The sequence below is a fragment of the Humulus lupulus genome, chromosome 8 (assembly GCF_963169125.1).
Source record: "Humulus lupulus chromosome 8, drHumLupu1.1, whole genome shotgun sequence".
NCBI lineage: Eukaryota > Viridiplantae > Streptophyta > Magnoliopsida > Rosales > Cannabaceae > Humulus > Humulus lupulus.
The window spans coordinates 160,432,066-160,438,361 of record NC_084800.1 but is presented as its reverse complement, the minus strand read 5'-3'; the positions used below and the strand labels follow the sequence as shown (position 1 = coordinate 160,438,361).

General features: G+C 41.0%; 1 non-coding gene across 1 annotated transcript; it reads right to left on the bottom strand.

The window, feature by feature from the left end:
- Positions 1-3,336: 3,336 nt before the first annotated feature.
- On the bottom strand, positions 3,337-3,442 carry LOC133799109 (small nucleolar RNA R71). Its single transcript, XR_009876312.1, has one exon. It is a non-coding gene; the product is annotated as a small nucleolar RNA R71 (small nucleolar RNA).
- Positions 3,443-6,296: the final 2,854 nt, after the last annotated feature.

Sequence of the window (6,296 nt, the reverse complement as noted above, 5' to 3'; positions counted from 1 at the left end):
GAGCCTTATCCACTACCTGGCCATAAGTAGTAGTCTCTGGATCCAAGGTAATATTCACATCGCGGGCGATCATAACATTTAACCCCCGCACAAACATGTCCCTTCTTGCCGCATCATCGGCACTAAATCTGGCGCAAACTTCACCAATCTGTCAAACCTTAAAGCGTACTCTGTCACTGTTGACCGATTCTGAGTCAGGTTGACAAACTCATCAACCCTCACAGCTCAAACTGCCACACTGTAATACTTCTCATTAAACAAGTTTCTGAATTCTTCCCAAGTCATAACTGATACATCCCTTCTCTAAACCACCACGTCCCACCAGATGCGGGCATCCTCTCTAAACATGTAGCTGGCACAGGCTACCCTCTCATTCCCCTGAACTCTCAAAAAATCCAGAATTGAGGAAGTCATATTCATCCACTTCTCTGCCCGCAGTGGGTCTGATCCACCCTCGAAGGTGGGAGGACGCTGTTTCCTGAACCACTCACACAAAAGTTCCCACCTGCTTTCCATAACAGGTTGAACCGGCACTGGCGCTGCAACCTGCTGAACTGGCAGCCCAGTAACCTGAGGTGGGGCCTGCTGCCTCAACTGCCGCAACTCTTCCTCAGTTCGCCGCAATCTTGCTTCCATCTCGGCAAACATTTCTTGCCAATTCTGTGGGGCAGGGGGAGGGTCCTAACCCTAGTTGTCATCCTCGGCCTTACTGTCGCGGAGTCTAGCTGATTGTTGAGGCATCTCAACAAATATGCCCGCAACCAACGACGTCGCTCATCAAACATGATAACAACATCCAAAACCACCTCCCAAACACATCTATCATCCACAAATAGTAACTCATATAGCATATAACACACAACGTGCCATGCCCTATCATCATGCATATGTTAACTTATTCATTATGTTCTATATAAGAAAAGCAGGCATTCAAGCATATATTCAAACATTTCAGTCAATCATACCAACCAACCCTGAGTCGAGCTTGTCACTGATAGTGAGCGTACATGTTCGTTCAATCTCCAGAACCAATAACCTTGGCTCGCTCTAATACCAAGTTGTAACGCCCTACTTCCTTAGATCCGTTAGTAAGTGAGTTTAAAACGTGCATCTAACTCGCTAATCGAGGTTTTAGATCAAACAGTGTAACTAAGCCATAAACAGAGGAAAAACTTTAGAAATAAATTCATTTCATTGAAAATCATAAAGGTTTAACACTTGGGATCCCAAAATACAGTTTAGAAATATTTACAACATATAAACTGAACCAAGTCGACTAAACGACAAAATCTAGGGTTGTTTACAAACATCTCCCAAAATCCACTGGCTGTGGCAGCCAGGCTGGCCAAACATGTACACGCCGCTTCATGCCTGCTACACTCGTGGTTGGTTGGCATTCTCCTTACCCTTACCTGCACCACAGAGCATCTGTGAGCTGAAGCCCATCAACGAAACCCACAAACAGATAACATATGCAAAATATACACCAAGCATATAAACAGGCCATCAATAGACTAAACACATACGACTTAGCTGTCCCAGGCGCTTTACCAGGCCCTGGGTTCGCGGTCTGCACCGTGAGGATATCCCAGGTATCCTTTTAGGGATCTGCCCTGGCAACTCGCACTCCACGTGCTCAACACTGCTCCCGGCCCCTTGCCGTACTTGGCCTTGCACTCAACGTGCCTAACGTCGTTCCCGACCTTTTGCCATTCTCGGCCCCTGCCGACCTCAGTCTACACCATTTTCGGCTCCTGCCGATCATTCATACAATAGCATTCATAGCATAACAAACATATATTGAATACCAACCAATTCAATCAAAGGGCTACGCCCTGCAATCTAAACACATTGGGCCCAGCCCTGCATACAAGCTCTATGGGAACAAGGGTTTTCTGACCTGAGTCCCGAGCTCTCCGAGCACCGCTATCCCGAGCACAATCCTCTAACCTGAGCCTCGCCGAAATCCTAGTCAAAACACATTAACAATGTCCATCCATCAATTTCTAATCCATTAAATAACTTTGAGCCATATCTCTAACCTCCGGGACCTTGAATTCTATCAATCCAGGTGATAAAATCCATCCCGAGCCTTAACCATTGACTTCCCATACCTAAACACCCTTAAAAGCTCAGACTGGTACTAAGAGCCACAGCCCTTCCCACAAGCGTCGCGGCTAGCCTAGAAACAGAGGCTAGCACCCCACTCTCACCCACACGGGCCGCGACGCGCATCACCAAGCACCGCGGCGTGCCTCAAGCATCTCGGCCTCCCATGGCCGCGCGCATACACGGGCTGCCGCGGGCCCCTCCTAGGGCTGCGGCCCTAGCCTCCAAACCCAGAAATCTTCATCTTTACCTGCATTTTCCTCAACCCAATTCATCCTATAACCAAGCTAACAGTTCCAGATAATCAACACAAAGTTTCTAGCCCAGTTTCAACATTAAAACCCATCAAAGCCTGCTCCAAAAAATCAATAAAATACCTAAGAACGGAACAACTTCTACTCACATGCATAACCTAAGAACATAGCTGAAATTCAAACTTAATTCCCATGGTTAGAGCTTACCTTTGCTGAGTTTTGATTCATAGTTGTTTCCCCTAAGTTCCACCTTCAATTCCTCAACCTCCAAGCCCTGGTTTTCTGGTTAGAGTCTCCTAAGCTCAGTTCCAATCCTTAGTTCTTGACTAACTTCCTTCCCTTGCCTATTTCCTTGAGTTTATCTTAGAGAGTAAAGAAGAAGGAGTTTAGAAACTATCCTTAGCTGGGAAGGGAACATGTAAGTCAGTTTCTAAATATTCTAAACAACTCCAAGTTTTGTTTTATTCAGCTTAAGCTTAAAGGTTACCTCAAGGCTCGGGGTGCCAAAAACTTCCCCGATGGCAAAACGGTAAATTTCCCCAGTACTCCCTCCTAGACATTCTATCCTCAAATATATCTCCAAATATTTATTTTCATAACCCGATAACCCCATATAATTACTAATGCCTAAATTACCCCTCGACTCGCCCCGAGTCAGATTCTCAACCCCGTTGTGACTTCCTGGCTAACCGCTCCCCAGGACTGTCTCAGATCGTGTTGCACAGTCATATCTCATATATATAGCATTATCACATATATACCCCTAATGTCCAGGCGGGGCCCACATGCACATTTAACTCAACTAAACATGCATCATTATCATATATACATGTTAATTCATATATCAACATATTAAATCATTTATTGCCCTCCAGGCACACTAATCAAGGCCTTAAGCCCAATTAACAAATTCGGGTCGTTACACCTTGCCCAAAAATTTCTTGCCAAATATTTTCCCCTTCTAAGTCTGCCTGCTATCGAGAAGAAATTAATAACTTCCACCAGCTGGATGGAGAATCATTGTATGATGAAAGGGAAAGGTTTAAGGAATTACTTCAGTAGTGCCCACATCATGGTATTGAGAAATGGATGCTAGTGCACATTTTTTATAATGGTTTGGGGGGAAATACAAGGACTATTATAGATGCAGCAGTGGAAGGAGACTTTATCAGTAAAAGTGCAAATGAGGCTCATATTCTATTAGTTGGAGTTCTTGAGGTTGATCTGATTACTATGCTTAATGCACAAGTGGCGTCATTAACTAAACAACTATAGCATAATAATATATCTTCTCAAGCTATGAAACTACAAAATAAGTTCGTCTATGAGATATGTGGAGGTCTGCATCCTTATGAACAATGTACCATTGCTGCCAGTTGCACTGTTGATATCAACAATATGCCTTTAGAGTAGGCACATGCTATCGAGAATTTTCCAAGACCATCAAACAAACTGTATTCCATGTATTATACTCCAGCTTGGAGAAATCATCATAATATGTCTTGGAAAAATAATCAAGGAGCACAACCTCCACACCCACAAAATCAGCCTCAATACCCATCCCATCAACCAACATATGGGCTACATCCCCGGTCGTATCAAGCAATGCCACAACAGCCACCATCGCACCCTCAAGTGAACCCATCAAAAGCATAGTCTGACATGTTGGACAAATTTATGACTGAAACAAGGTCTTCGATAAGGAAATTGGAGACACAAATTGGTCAACTGGTGAAGTTAATGTCTAACCGGGCTCAAGGAAATTTACCAAGCTCCACTGAGATAAATTCTAAAGAGCAATGTCAAGTGGTCACATTGAGGAGTGGTACTAAGTATGAGGGGCCTACAGCTTAAGAGGAAGTGGAAAAGATACAGGATCAACATGTAACTAGTCCAGAGCAAGAGAAGGGTACTGAAGATCTTCAGAAGAAAGGGAAGAATAAGCCTACAATAGTGAAGCCTACACCAAAAATACCATATCCTCAAAGGTTTCAAAAGAAGACATTAGACAAGCAATTTTCTAAGTTTTTAGATGTCTTTTGGAAGCTTCACATCAACATTCCTTTTGTCGAAGCACTTGAACAGATGTCGAGTTATGTGAAGTTTATGAAAGAAATTTTAACGAAGAAAAGGAAACTAGAGGAATATGAGACAGTGGCACTTACTGAGAAGTACAATGTGATACTTCAAAAGAAGCTACCTCCCAAGCTTAAAGATCCTGGTAGTTTCAATATCCCATGCTCTATAGGGGGTTCAGTAGAAACCAAGGCTTTATGTGATTTGGGGGCTAGTATAGATTTAATGCCTCTATCTATTTTTCGAAAGTTAAAATTGGGAGAAGCTCGACCTACTACCGTGTCTTTGCAAATGGCGGATCGCTCAGTAAAGCATCCTAGGGGTATTATTAAGGATGTTCTAGTAAAGGTGGACAGATTCATCTTCCCAACAGATTTTATTATTCTTGATATGGAGGAAGATGAAAATATTCCAATTATTCTTGGAAGGCCATTTTTAGAAACTGGTAAGGCCTTAGTAGTTGTGCAGAATGGCAAGTTGAAGTTGCGAGTGCAAAAAGAAGAGGTAACATGTAATGTTTTTGCAGCAACGGATGTTCCAATTTGCTGTAGAGTTGATGTGGTGGAAAGTGAGGGTGATAAGCTGGAAGTTCCTAAGAAGAAATCTATGGTTAAAGGTGGAAAGCGAACACTTCGTCAGAAAGTGAAAAGGATCTTTAGTGAGAAAGCTCGATTATTTCATGAGCGGTGGAAAGTTCATAAAATATGCAATATCAAGATAATAGCGTCTTCTCATGATTCTATGGCTCTCATGTACATGAGGGTTGGTTTGGATCTAAGTTGATTTTGAAGAAGAATTTCAGCGCCTGGCTAAATGACGTTAACGATAGCGCATTTGGAGGCATTCCAATATTTTATTTGCATTTTTATTTGAGTTTTGGATTATGAACACTTTAATTTTAGTATTTTGAGTATTTATTTTTTTAGGTTTAGTTTTAATTTCTATTGTTTAGTATTACATTTTTAATGTTGAATCGTGAAAAAAACGTGAAAAAAAGAGAGAGAGAGAGAATAGGGTCGCAGCGCTTGCATCATGAGCTGCAGCACGATGAGTTCCAGATAAGCTTGCCAGTTTTGAAAACAAAAGGGACATGTTGAGATGCTACTTTGGGCCAAGCTCATAAATTACTATGTTCAATCCATATCCGTTACCACATTTTGGCTACCTGAGGAAGAAGGTGGAAAGGGTCCTTCATCGTGAGCAATCTAAGTTTGTCAAGTCAGTTTTTTTTTCCTTAGCTTTTATTTAAACATTGGGGACAATGTTTAGGTTAAGTTTGGGGAAGGGGTTTATTGTTTTGTATATATTATGTTATTGTCTTAGTCGTGCTATTTTGCGTTTGTTATGTTTTGTCTATGTTGTTTAGAGTGTTAGTTGAATCAAGTTGATAATGATTAGCCAATGACAATATATTGAATGATATGATGTATAAATTGAATGGGAATGAAGTTATAAAAAATTGTGTGCTTGGTTGAAATTCTCTTTTGATTTACATGGGTCCACTAAAATAATTGAGAGTTTAATCATGATTTTTAATAAATTTTGTGTAATTGAATATTATTTATGATTGTTGAATTTTTAAAATATAATAAAATAAAAATTGAAATTGGTTTTATCCTAGAATTTGTTTGCTTGCTTTTTGAGATGAAATCCTAGATGATGCATGCTTAGGAAGATGGTTTAGGCAATTCTTTGGAATTTTTGAGCCTTTCAAGCTAACCTTGATTTATTAAATCCCTAGTTACCCAATTTTTAGCCTAATTTGATTCTTTTTGTTTGACACTTGTTTTGAGCTTATTTGAAACTTTGTTATTTTTCCTTCCCTTTGATATACCATGAGCATATGAAAAGTGATTG